At 43.5% G+C, this 13,115-nt stretch overlaps 1 protein-coding gene and 1 pseudogene across 1 annotated transcript in view; one reads left to right on the forward strand and one right to left on the reverse strand.

The window, feature by feature from the left end:
• LOC102166572 overlaps positions 1 to 4,803 on the reverse strand; it is a 61,158-nt pseudogene extending 56,355 nt beyond the window's left edge.
• The window catches only part of EXT1 (exostosin glycosyltransferase 1), a 290,768-nt gene that overhangs the window by 79,645 nt on the left and 198,008 nt on the right, over positions 1 to 13,115 (forward strand). The gene's annotated exons all lie outside the window — the stretch shown is intronic.

Here is a 13,115-nt window from a genome sequence, read left to right on the forward strand (position 1 = left end):
AGATACGGTTTGCTTCCCAGCACCGCTACTCTCGGGCTGTAGTTGGTGACCCAGGGCCTCTGCGCTTTAGCCTCCTGTTTGCTGGTGCGGAGGGCAACACACGATTGCATGACAGCGTTTGAGGATTAAGTTACGCTTTGAATGAAAACCCAAGCACCCTTCTGTCCTGCCCACGGTTGCCATTCAAAAAAACATCCATTCCCTTTGCATTCTTTCTTCCCTCCACCCCCAATTTCATGCTCTGTTTCTGTTAAGACCCTTTGGTAAACATTCAGTTCTAACCTGATACTAAACATATTGTCACAAGCCGTGTTTCCCAAGGCATATGGTGTAGTTGATAATTTTTAACTTTGCCTTTTCATTGCAAATTGAAAGCTTTTTAGATTTACAAACTCACCTTTTGCTGCTAACGCTTATGGGGAGAGGGTGGTTTCTATTTCTGCTTTTCTGGTAGCTGTTGAGTCCCTGCTTTCCCAGCAATGAGTTTCCTGTGTCCAGACAGAGCATGAGGAGGGTCGTGCTCTGGCCACGGGTGGAACTATTTCTCCTGCAGCCTGTGGCAAGGGTAGAATCAGGGAGGTCCCTGGCACGGTCCCCTGGGTGAATTGGTAGTCATCTTGAATGTCACAGCAGCCTGGAGATGGACCCCATCAGGAAATCGAGCCCATGAGAACTCCGTCCAGTGCTATTCCATTCTACGATGCTGTGTGTCATCAGGACTGCTGTGGTCTTGGATGTGTGCACGAGGCCAAGGCACTGTCACATTAATATCTGTGTGATCTCAGTGCCACTTTGCTTTTCCATCATTGTCAGGGCTGCCGTTGTTTCTGTGCCAAAAAATGTACCCTCCAATAAACAGCCCACCATCTAGAACTCTGAGAGATGCTATTGGCCTTTATCACTCTTCTCTCTGAGAAGGTAGAGTCTGCTTAGGTTCCAGAAATGTTGTCTTAAGATAGCTGGAGGGAAGTGTTTGAAATGGCACATATGCTTGTGATCCTGGTAACCAAGGAAACATGTCCCTGATGCAAAGCTTCCTTTAAAAAAAAAAAAATGATGGTACCTTTAGGGGGATTGTCTCAGAATCACCCACAGCAAGATTCCAAAGGGATTTGAAATTAAACTAGGTCACTTCCAGAAACTGTATCGAGAATCAACAAAGTCCACAAAGAGCTGCCTCTTTAAAAATGCACTTTAGAATAGCTACCCCAGTACATTGTGGATATAATATTTTACTTCCTGAATAATCTGAGTCTTACATCCATTTTGATGGATGTTGAATAAATCTTCCTAGAGTAAACTTCCCTCTGCTCTTGCTTTTTTTTTTTTTTATGACTGTAGATTTTATTTTATTTATTTATTTTTTTCTTTTTGCCATTTTCTTGGGCCGCTCTCATGGCATATGGAGGTTCCCAGGCAGGGGTCGAATCGACCAGCCTAAGCCAGAGCCACAGCAACGCGGGATCCCAGCTACATCTGCAACCTACACCACAGCTCAGGGCAATGCCGGATCATTAACCCACTGAGCAAGGCCAGGGATCAAACCCGCAACCTTATGGTTCCTAGTCGGATTCGTTAACCACTGCGCCACGACAGGAACTCCTGCCCTTGCTTTATTATTTGTATTATTATTATCATTCTTAGTTTGCTACCTGTTCCCAAATAATCTTCAGATTACCTATCCCTTATATCAGTCAGGGATTAAAACTATATAGTGATGGTTCAACTCAACAGTTACCCAGCTTGCACACGGATTTGCTAGGGCTTGCTGATACATGCATCTTGTATAGAATCATAGAAATTGGAGTTGATTTAGTAGATAACCAAAACAAACTTCTCTTTCAACAAATGAGAAACTGAATCTTTAGGAGGGTGATTTAGAGGCAGAAGTCAGGGCCTGAATCTGAGTATATGTGTATTTTGGTAATGTTCTTGACACAAAGACATGAGCTTTGGAAGAGATCCTGTAGAATGAGCACCAATCCCATTTTAATTGATTAATGAATGAATGAATGAATGAATTTTCAGTTTTAGCTGCCCCTTGCATGTGGAGTTCCCAGGCCAGGGATCAGATCCAAGCCACAGTTGCTACCTAAGCCACAGCTGCGGCAATGCCGGATCCCTAACTTACTGTGCCAGGCTAGGGATTGAACCTGAGTACCAGTGTTCCCAAGACACCACTAATCCCGTTGTGTCACAGTGGGAGCTCCACCAATCCCATTTTAACATTTCCATGTGTTACAAAAGATTTCTGAGCACTGGAAAACCGAAAAGACATACTGAATTCACAAATAGCAGAAGGGTTAGGACAGTTCTGAATGCAGAGGTCTCAGGCTCATATGCTATAGCAGCCAGACAGTCTTTACAAATATGTAGACTGGTCTGGTGTAAAAGAACAGGTGTGGGCAGGTATTTGGTGGATTGTGGTAGATACAAATACCTAGTTACTTAACCTTGGGAAGAACTCTTTTTGTGTGTGTGTGTGTGTGTGTGTGTGTGTGTTTGCCTTTTCTAGGGCCACTCCCGCAGCATATGGAGGTTCCCAGGCTAGGGGTCTAATAGGAGCTGTAGCCACCGGACTACACCACAGCCACAGCAATGCAGGATCCGAGCCACATCTGCAAACTACACCACAGCTCACGGCAATGCCGGATCCTTAACCCACTGAGCAAGGCCAGGGATCGAACCCACAATCTCCTGGTTCCTAGTCGGATTCATTAACCACTGAGCCATGACGGGAACTCCCTGGAAGGACTCTTAACACCAGATTGGGCAGCAGCCCCTGCCTTAGACTTTCTTGCAATCATCTAGAAACTGAATTTGTGCTGCATTTTTCTCAAGTGAAATGGTTCATAATTAAAGAGGTTGAAGTGGAAAGAAGTGTACATAGAATTTTCACTGGCGAGCAAATTTTACACCTGATGCCTGGTTATTAATTAAATTATATACCTGGCAGTACAATTTCGGCTTCTCTTAAAAGTTAAATTCTCACTGTCTATGAAAGACACTGGGAAGCTTTGATGGGATTTTAAAGGTACCTGATTATTAGAGTCATGAAAATGAGCACAGACCCTGAAACAAGTCTGTATTGTCTGAAGGCAGTGGTTCTCAAGCTGCAGTGGGCAATAGAATCACTTGGAGGGCTTCTTATATTCCTGGGCCCTGCCCCCAATTTCTGATTCACTAAGTCTAGGGTGGAGCTTGAGAATTTGCATTTCTAACGAATTCCCAGGAGATGCTATTGCTCCAGAAACTATGCTTTGAGGACCACTGAATTAAAGGCAGCCCTGCAATTTACTTAATTTAATATCAGTATTCCATTTCACTCAGTGTTTTTATTTCTTCTTCAGCCTCCTTCTCAGCCAGTCACTTCTGTGGCCCCTTAGATAGAATATCAGTGTTTAACGATTGGCTTTAGGGTTGAGGAAGAGCCCTAGTTTGTACCGGTCCCAGTTTCTGTGGTGCAAATAACTGCCATCGTGGCCAGTGTAAAGCTTCCAATACCACAACAATCACCTTGTGTAAAATTTCTGAAAATTTAATGATCCTCTTCAGCACAGCCCTGGATCATAAGGAAATGTCAAAGGTCATGCTGAAATTTAACCTTATGTAAAGGGGACCCTTGGGTGCTGTTGGTGGGACTGTAAATTGGTACAGCCATTATGGAGAACAGGCCATACAGAGGTGCCTCAAAAATTAAAATAGAACTATCTTAAGACTCAGCAATCCCACTTCTGGGTCTCTACCCAAGGGAAATGAAATCCGTTTCTCAAAGAGAGAGCTACATTCTTGTGTTCAGTGTGGCATTTTTCACAATTGCCGAGACAGGGAAATAACCTAAGGGTCTATCGGTGGATGAATGGATAAAGGAACTGTGGAACATTTATACAATGGAATATCATTCGGCCATAAAAAAGAAGGAACTAAATCCTGTAATTTGCAATAACTTGGATTAACTTGAGGGTAAGTGAAATCAGCAAAATGGAGAAAGACAATACTGGGTGGTGTCCTTATGAAGCGGAATAATCACACTCATAGACGCACAAAGGAGAACTGTGGTTGTCGCGGGTGTGGGGGAAATGAGGAGAGGTAGGTCTGCAGGTGCAGACTTTTGGTTCTAAGGAATAAGTTCTGGGGATCTAATGTGCAGCACGGCGACCTTCATTAATAGCAGTGTATTGTACACTGGAAGTTGGCTAAGACAGTAGATCTCAATTGTTACTGCCACCAAAAAGGGTTAAATGTGTGAAAAAAGGAAAAGGAAGGGAGGGAGGAAGGAAGGAAGAAAATTAACCTTATGTGAGATGGACTTTTACCCCTCTTCGAGGGTCAGATATGGAGAGGGATACGAAATAAATTCTTGTTTATGCCTGGGTGGTTCCATGAAGGGGATTGCAGTCCAGAGGGTATGGATACTGTAGTTCAGTAGTTAAAGACTGATCGTTGTATTGGCTCTAAAGCTTTTGATTTTGAATTCGTTGCTGACTTTAACTGAGATGTTTCATATGGAAAAAAATTTCAGTGTCTTTTATTGGCTGACATGTTGGAAGTTGTGGCAGCCCCCTGTCTCAGATTCTTAGTCATCAGCCATTACCTGGAGCTGTGTAATAGCTGTTTCCTCCTCCACCTGTTCCGCACGTAGACTGGGAAGGACCTTTCCAGTCCATGCCTGTTCCCAGGCTACCAGCTCTGCAGCCATCAGGCCTGCCTCATCCATCTCCACTCACACTGGCTAACACTGGCTGTCATGCCCTCTGCACCATTTGAAGATGCAAATCCAGGAGAATATGCATCCTTCTTCATGGGCGCAAGATCCACGGGGAGAAGGGAAACATTTGATTCCCTCGAAGGACCTTTACACATTAAAGAGTGAAAGCGGTCAGGTAGCTCTTTTTTATTCCTTCTTCTGTGTTCTCATCTCCTGCCCTCCCTTTACTTGGAGAGGGGGAAAGGATGAAAGAAGAATTATTCTTTCTAGAAACAGAAGCCCAAACCTGGAGAACCCTCCAATTTCTCTTTCCAAACTACAGACCTGGAATCTAGAGGAGGCTATTCCTGATAAGAGAAGACTTGTTCCTTGGTGGTTTAATGATTGTTTATATGGTGTGAACACTTTTCTGGTCCGAATCCTGTGATTTATGTCCCGTTATGTCACACCGGTATTCCCTTTCCCATTTTCTCTCAGCATCTTGAATCTGCCCTGCCCAGGTTAATTTATACATGCTTAGGTTCTGTTATTATGGGAAAACACAAAGACAAAGAAAACCCTTCTCACAAAATCGTTGGCTTGCCTGAACCCCACTGTGGTTATTTTATTTGAGGGTAGTGTCATGAGGGAGATAGTCTAAGAGTCTCAGTCAGAAAAGCATGGATTTCCATCTGATCATTATCAGATTGAGAGCTAAATACTTTGGCACCTTTCATGAGGAAAGAGCCCTGGGAATTTTCTGGATAAACATCATCAGTTTTGACAGCGTGCAGAATTTAGGCCACCCACGTTGTGTGGGGTCCAAAACTGTTCCGTGAAGTTTACATGATGTGTTTCAAGAGTTTGGTTGAACTTGTAATTTAACCTGGTGGCAGGGGGGAGAGTAAATAAATACTGGTGGGAAAATATTTGTGCTCAAAATCAATAAGGAACGGGCAGTATGTTGCCTGCACTCTGAGAGCTTGGCTTTGCAGCTGAAGTTAGTACCGGGTGGCTTTCGTCAAGAGCAAGGAAGGGAGAGCAAAGACGTCGACCCTGGGTTGGGCATGTTGGCTTGCTAAGGATTGCTGCTGCCGGCTCCTTGTCTTATGATGTTCAAGTCAGTTTATCCACAGCTGAACACTCAGAATTATTCAGCCTTCACTTTGTGCCATGTGGTGCAACACAGGAAACTAGCAGTGTGATCAAGAGTCTCACTTGTGAGGGGTTCCTGCTGTGGCCCAGTGGGTTAAGGATCCCGAGTTGCCGCCATTTTGGTATAGGTCACAGCGGCAGCTCAAATTCAGTCCCTGGACTGGGCACGTCCATATGCCACAGGTGTGGTCATTAAAAGGGAGGGGGGGTGTGACTCTCTTATGAGATGGAGAAACTGACTCCTGGGGAAGTCACTTACTCCATGGGTCTCACAACCCATGTGTGAGGGACCTGGGCCTTGGCTCCAGCTCTTCCTGAGTCCACCTTTTATCATTCCTCTTTCTGTGGCTGATTTCTAGTGTCATGCCGTTGTGGTATGAGTCCTTTTGAATCACATATTCTCTGCATATGTCATGGCCTTTGGAAGAGGATCCCTTGTAAGTTTTTTTTTAATACCCCTAAATGTGGAATCTGTAACATTTCTTACTTTAAACTCCTCTACTGGGTACAAGTTCTTTGGCTATTGCCTAGCACATGCCATCTCTCTGATGAGGCCTGAACATACTTTGATTTTGAATGCATATTGATGTATATATTATGATGAGTTCATCTGACTTTATAACATGTAGCTTTAACTTCTCATTTTTTCCTTCTTTAGTTGATTCATCCACCAACTATCTGCATACATAGGGAAAAAATACTTTCGTCTCTTTTCTTTCATTTAGGAAAATTGAAAGACACTAGATTTTCAAACTCCCACCCAAATAAAGTAGGCAGGTTCCTACATTCTGTAAAAAGTACAGCATCTGGTGAATGGAGCATGTTAGAATTTCCATTAAGAATTCTCCCAGGCTCCAGTTTTCTGGAGCCGTGTGGTATTCTCCCAGTGAACCCGGAATATGCTTTTTTAAGAATTTCTTGGAGTTCCCGTTGTGCTGCAACAGAAACAAATCCAACTAGGAGCCATGAAGTTGCGGGTTTGATCCCTGGCCTCAGTGGGTCAAGGATCTGGCATTGCTGTGAGCTGTGGTGTAGGTCGTAGACGCAGCTTGGATCTTGTGGCTGTGGTGTAGGCGGGCAGCTGTAGCTCCGATTTGACCCCTAGCCTGGGAACCTACATATGCACTTGCGGCACTAGAAAGCAAAAAAAAAAAAAAAAAAAAAAAAAAGGAATTCCTCTTTATTTGAGGCCAGCTGCATCCTTGCCCTTTCTCTGAGTGGCTCTGGGCCATCAGTGCAGTAGTGGTAGCTCTGGAAGGAGAGCCACTGCTTCAGGGGCCCGAGCATTGGGGCCATCGTCATGTGTCCAGTGTTGTGGGCTCTTATCGTTGTCCTCACCCCAAGGGCCTTTGAGGATAGGGGCCACAGTTCTCCCTCTGATTCTCCCATCACAGCTGCATAATTGGTTGTAAAACTTTCACTTTTAGATAAAAACTTATTTTGGCAACCATGCATCCTCTCTGTAATTCATTTAGAAACGGCAGCATTTCTATTAGTGGAAAAGCAAGCTCAAGCATCACATAGCCTGGCTAATATGTGTTGATAATTGCATATTGTTTGATAACTATAAACTGGGAGGTTGCACTAATAAAAGGTATTAATTTCCAAGACAGCCAGCAAGGGGACTGGAGATAGATGGCTTGCAAATTCAGCCCCTGCCATTTTGCCTTGTTTGGCTATGTTTAAGTTAGCGGGGATTGATCTGAGTGCTAATAATGCAGCGGAAAAAATTTTTTGTACTAAATAGGGTGTTTGGAGATGGAAAACTTTGTGTCAGTATGGGGACATAGTGACTGCTGATGGGGCAGATGGTTTTTCAGATAATTGCTCAGGACTCAGAATGCCATGGCAAGGGTTTCTCAGAAGTTTGCAGCTCAGCACAAGCCTTGTATGGTCAAAAAGGAGTCTGTCTGCCTTTGCGTCCATATTTCACATAATCTGATAGTCAAGGCGCGCACTTGTAGAGAGAGAGGAGGAGAGAAATTGAAAGACGTGGGCTTGAGACTGGCTCTTTCCAAAACCGAAAGCCCTGGGCCGCAGGTGTTCCATGCACTGAACCTCAGTTCTCCCACATTTGAGGAATGTAGCTGTTTTGTGAGGGCCCCTATGGGCAATACTGGAGATCACGTAGATAGGGGAAACCACGCCTAAAGAAAAAAAAAAAAAGAGAGATTCCCATTGTGGCAGAGAATCCACCTAGTAACCATGAGGTTTCAGGTTGATCCTCGGCCTTGCTCAGTGGGTTAAGGATCTGGCATTGCCGTGAGCTGTGGTGTAGGTTGCAGACGCAGCTCGGATCTCATGTTGCTGGCGTAGGCCAGCAGCTACAGCTCTGATTGGACCCTAGTCTGGGAACCTCCATATGCAGCAGGTGGGCCCTAAAAAGCAAAAAATAAAATAAAATAAAAAAACTTCTAAGTGTGAGGAAACTGGATACCTCCCCTTAATTTACAGAGGAGACGAATGGGCCTAGGATGCATCACTGTAAGTCTATTCTTTATATTCTAGTCTGTTTCAAATCACCACCCCTGGGTAGCACTTGTAGTTTCTCTCTTTAAGAAAAAAGAAAAATGAAAAAATCAGTTTTTGACCTATTCTCTGGGGCTGGCTGTGCCTTTTTTTGTAACCCAGATTCCTGTGGCTTGCACTGGGTCATTACTTCGGGCTATCTGATTGCCTGAGAAGATCTTGCTCTCTGTGTTCCAATGTGTTCCAAGTGAACCCTCTTGGGCTTGGAAAAGGCACTGTCTAGAATGTGTGACTAATGGGCTGTTGAAGGTGTTAGACGTAGCCCAAGAACCCAGTGAATCAGCGGCTGACTGTTGTCTTCAGCGGTTAACGCCATCCCCCCCACCAAAGATAAGATTCCCCTGAACAAATAAGTTTGAATGAAGCAGGACTGATGGCAGAGCTGGAAATCAAATGAGAATAAAATTACTACTATTCTTCAAGGGATTTCTTTCTTTCTTTCTTTCTTTCTTTCTTTCTTTCTTTCTTTTTTCTTTCTTTCTTTCTTTCTTTCTTTCTTTCTTTCTTTCTTTCTTTCTTTCTTCCTTTCTTTCTTCTGTACTCTCAGCACATAGAAGTTCCAGGCCAGGGATTGAATCTGAGCCGCAGCTGTAAGCTACACCTCAACTGCAGCAACTCGGGATCCTTTAACCCATTGTTCCTGGCCCAGAATCAAACCTTCTCTGCTTCAGGTCTCTGAAGCAACCTGAGCTGCTGCAGTCAGATTCTTAACCCACTGTGCCACGGCAGCAAATCCTTTATTTTTATTTTTACTTAAGAAAAAAAAGTTTTTTTTAATCAAGGGATTGTTTTTTTTCTTGTGGCTTAACAGGGGTCAGACTTCTCAAGGAAGAGGATGAATATTATCCTTCAAGGAAAGATCTCAGAAATTTATTTTACCCTTTTGAAATTTGGTGGCTTATGTACATTAGAAACGTATAACTGGGAGGCAGCTGTTATGTTTAATTGTATTAGAAGAAAGTAGTGGGGTTGAAAGAGAAGAATCCAGAAGAGATCGTTACCTTTTAAAATCTTTATCAAGATTATGTTATAGCCTCTGACTAAATAAAAAATAACTCACACTTTTCATCTAAGGATGCTAATGGAATAAATGCTGTGGCGATACTGTTTTCCTTCCAGTCCTCGCTCCAGCTGAGCCCTGAGGGAGTCGTGGACAGGGAAGTGTGCATCCTCTCATCTGGAGGCTGAATTCTTTTAGCAGAGCCAACATGGGTCCCAAGAACATCATAGGGCTTAGCTTGGACTCGTGTCTCTGGCTGTCCAGGTGGAGACCTCCATTTTTTTTTTTCTTTCTTTTTTTCTTTTTAAGGCCACACCTGTGACATATGAAAGTTCCCAGTCTAGAGATCGAATCAGAGCTGCCTATGATGGAACCAGCCTATGACGCCACAGCCACAGCAATGCAGGACTGAGCCTCATTTTTTTTTTTTTTTTTTTTTTGTCTTTTTGCTATTTCTTTGGGCCTCTCCTGCGGCATATGGAGGTTCCCAGGCTAGGGGTCGAATCGGAGCTGTAGCCACTCGCCTACACCAGAGCCACAGCAACTCGGGATCCGAGCTGCGTCTGCAACCTACACCACAGCTCACAGCAACGCTGGATCGTTAACCCACTGAGCAAGGGCAGGAACCGAACCCGCAACCTCATGGTTCCTAGTCGGATTCGTTAACCACTGCGCCACGACGGGAACTCCTGAGCCTCATCTTCTACCTACGCTGTGGCAACACTGGATCTGGATCCTTAACCCACTGAGCGAGGCCCGGGATTGAACCTGCATCCTCAGGGACACTGTGTTGGGTTCTTAACCCACAGGCTGAGCCACAACAGGAGCTCCTCCATGTATTTTCACTATGGTGATGGGATGAATGGTCCCCATCGCTTAGCCTCGGCATAATTGCAACCTCTGGGTAACTTAAGAGACAGTCCTGACAATAGAATGCCATCCTTTTCCATTTAGAGTCTGGCACCCCTTTGCTGCATGTGCTTTTTGTCTTGCACGCGTGCTCTCTGCAAAACTTCCTCCAGCCAAAGATTGATGTGCCTGGATGATTGATGGTGGTGATTGTCGGGGACTTTTGAAGCCCATCCAATTTCAGGATTTGGCTTCTCATTTCTTGTCATTTATGGCACATTTGATGAATTCTCGCTATCAGCTGACATGTTTCATAATTGTCAAAACTTTGATTGAAGCGGTATTTCTGAGGAAAACAACAATGGAAGAGAAAAAAGACCAAAAGCTCCTTAACTATGCTTTTTTTAAAAAATTTTTTTTCCCTGTGTGCAAAACTGCTCTGCTTCAGGTTCACATGATTTAGCCACTCAGCGACTTGCTGACCTTGCAAACCCGTCGCCTCACTCTCCTTTTACAGTCTTAGGCTTGCATTTACCCTGCCTCATATTTTGCTTGTTTGTGCCTTTTCTAGTCCAGATGGTAAAAGTGGTTGAATGTTGCCCTTTGGAGAAAGTTTTTAAGCTTTTCCTCCAGACATCTTTCAAGGCGCATCTGAGTGAGGCTTGCGTTGAGAGTATCAAGCTCTTTCCCGGTTATCTTAAACCTGGTGTTGGTTGATTTGGGTTTTGTTTTTACGCCACAAGCCGACGTTCTTTGGCTGGAATGCCGGCTCTCTAGGTCTTTGGCTGCCTTCACCACCTAGAAATCTGCTCTGTACTTTGGAGTTGTCATAGTCAAGGCAGCAAACATCAGTTGGGAGTGGGTCTAGTCCCTTCGTATGTAGAATTGATTGTGTTGTTGTTGTTTAACCTTATTTTCTATTTTAATTTCTAAATGTTACTGTAGCCCACCTCAGTCCTGTGCATCTTTCTATTTCAGCAAAAAAAAAAAAAAAAAAAAAAAAAAAATTATATATATATATAGCAACTGACTTCTTTTCCTTCCCACTCTGTCCTCAGGGTTCAGAGTGATGATGAAGTCTTTCTTTCACCCTAGCTTCTAAGTTCCTAGTTTCCTTCCCCAGAAACAAGCACTAATATCGTTTCTTTTGAATCCTTTTCAAACTATTCCATGCACGTATCTGGATTCATTAAGATACATACATAGAAACACACACATATATACAAACATCAAGATAAGGTTTGAACTCATAAATCTGGAGTTCTCACGCCACTGTTTAAAACACATCAATTATATCATTTCCTCCTGCTGTTTGGATGAAAGACAGTCTCCTTATATCCTACAAGGACCTGCCTTGTGTGACCTGGTTCCCATCTGCTCCCTGTCACCTCTTTCTCAAGTCTCCAAGTTTGCCCCTGTTCTTCTGTTAGCTCCTTAAACAAAGTCTTCTCTGGTCCCTCAAGACCAGTTTATCCTACTGTTCATTTATAGCATTTATCACAGTTTATAGATTCTGTATTTGTACTATTATTTGGATAGCATCTTTCCTCTTCTACTAAATTATATGTTTCATGAAAACAGGAAGCTTTTCCCCCTTTTCCTTTCGTCTTTTCCTTTCCTTTCTTTCTCCCTCCCTCCTTTCCATCCTTCCTTTTTTTCAAACCCTTTTTATCCCTAGAGCCTGAAATTGCCTGAAATTTACATAGTAGGGTCACGATAGATAAGGGCTGAATGAATGGATAATGGATGACAGGCAAATGGCTGGCTGGCTGGATGAATGAATGTACAAGGTAGAAGCTTCCCTGGGGTAGGGAGGAAATGCTGCCTTTTGGAAAACAGTCACACTTTACTATCAAATACATTTTTAACCTGTAGACTCTAGGCACTTTCTTTTTGTTGTTTCTCACCAGTTCCCAAGAAGCCAGCCATCCTGGAAAGGTGGTCATAAAGCACTGTCAAGAAAAACCTTGGCAGTTAAATAGGGTGTCACCTTACCTGCTTACAGGGGCTCACTTTTCTTGATCTATTTTGTTTTTATTGTGGTTTATTTTTTGAAACATAAACACCCCGGTTTTTATTTGGGAAATTCTTGCTCATTGTCATCTGTCAGTGAGGTCTCTGGAAAATAAGAAGGGGTAGGTTGGAGAGAAGAGGAAGAGAAAGGAGTGATTTCCTTGCTGGCCCTCTGGCCCACAGATCATAAGACCCATGTTCCCAGCATCTGGCACGAGTTAAGTGCTTAGTACCTGGTACGGAGCCAAAAATGGGATGATGAACAAATATGGAGGCAGAAAGGAAGAAATAGTGCTGCTCATCCTGGAGGCAACGTTATCATGAATGAGATGCTCTCTTGTTTTGCTTAGGTCTCATGTGTAATAAGCGCTATGTTTTACTACCTGCCAAAGCCACCTTTTCTATCAAATTTACCATCACTTTTTTCCTTTTTAGTTTTTTCCTCTAATTCTTGAGTTTTAATCTTCTGACTCTAAGAAAGACAGAAAAATTAGGGAGCGTTTGGGGCAGGGGTGGGCAGTGAGTTTTAGGTACAGCTTTGCCTCTGGACTTGGCGCTCTTTCACTTTGGAGGCTGGGGGTTTAATTGATGATCATCGTCTTTTCTTGTAGCTCGGGACTCAGTTTCCATTTATATCAGTCTGCTTTTTGCAACTCAATGGGAGGGAGTCCTATTTTGAGGCTCCCTTTCTGCTGACTGAGCTTTCTTCTAAGCCAGAGGAAGGTATATTTGTTGCTCTTTGCCGTTGTGTGGAATGTGGCAACGCCATGCTTAATTGCCAGTGATCGGGGACATTTCTTCTTAATAAAATTTTGAGTTGTTTATATTTATAATGAGAGCATTGTTTGTTTGTTATTGTATTTGAAGTGTCTGAAAATCTCT

The sequence above is a fragment of the Sus scrofa genome, chromosome 4 (assembly GCF_000003025.6).
Source record: "Sus scrofa isolate TJ Tabasco breed Duroc chromosome 4, Sscrofa11.1, whole genome shotgun sequence".
Classification (NCBI taxonomy): domain Eukaryota; kingdom Metazoa; phylum Chordata; class Mammalia; order Artiodactyla; family Suidae; genus Sus; species Sus scrofa.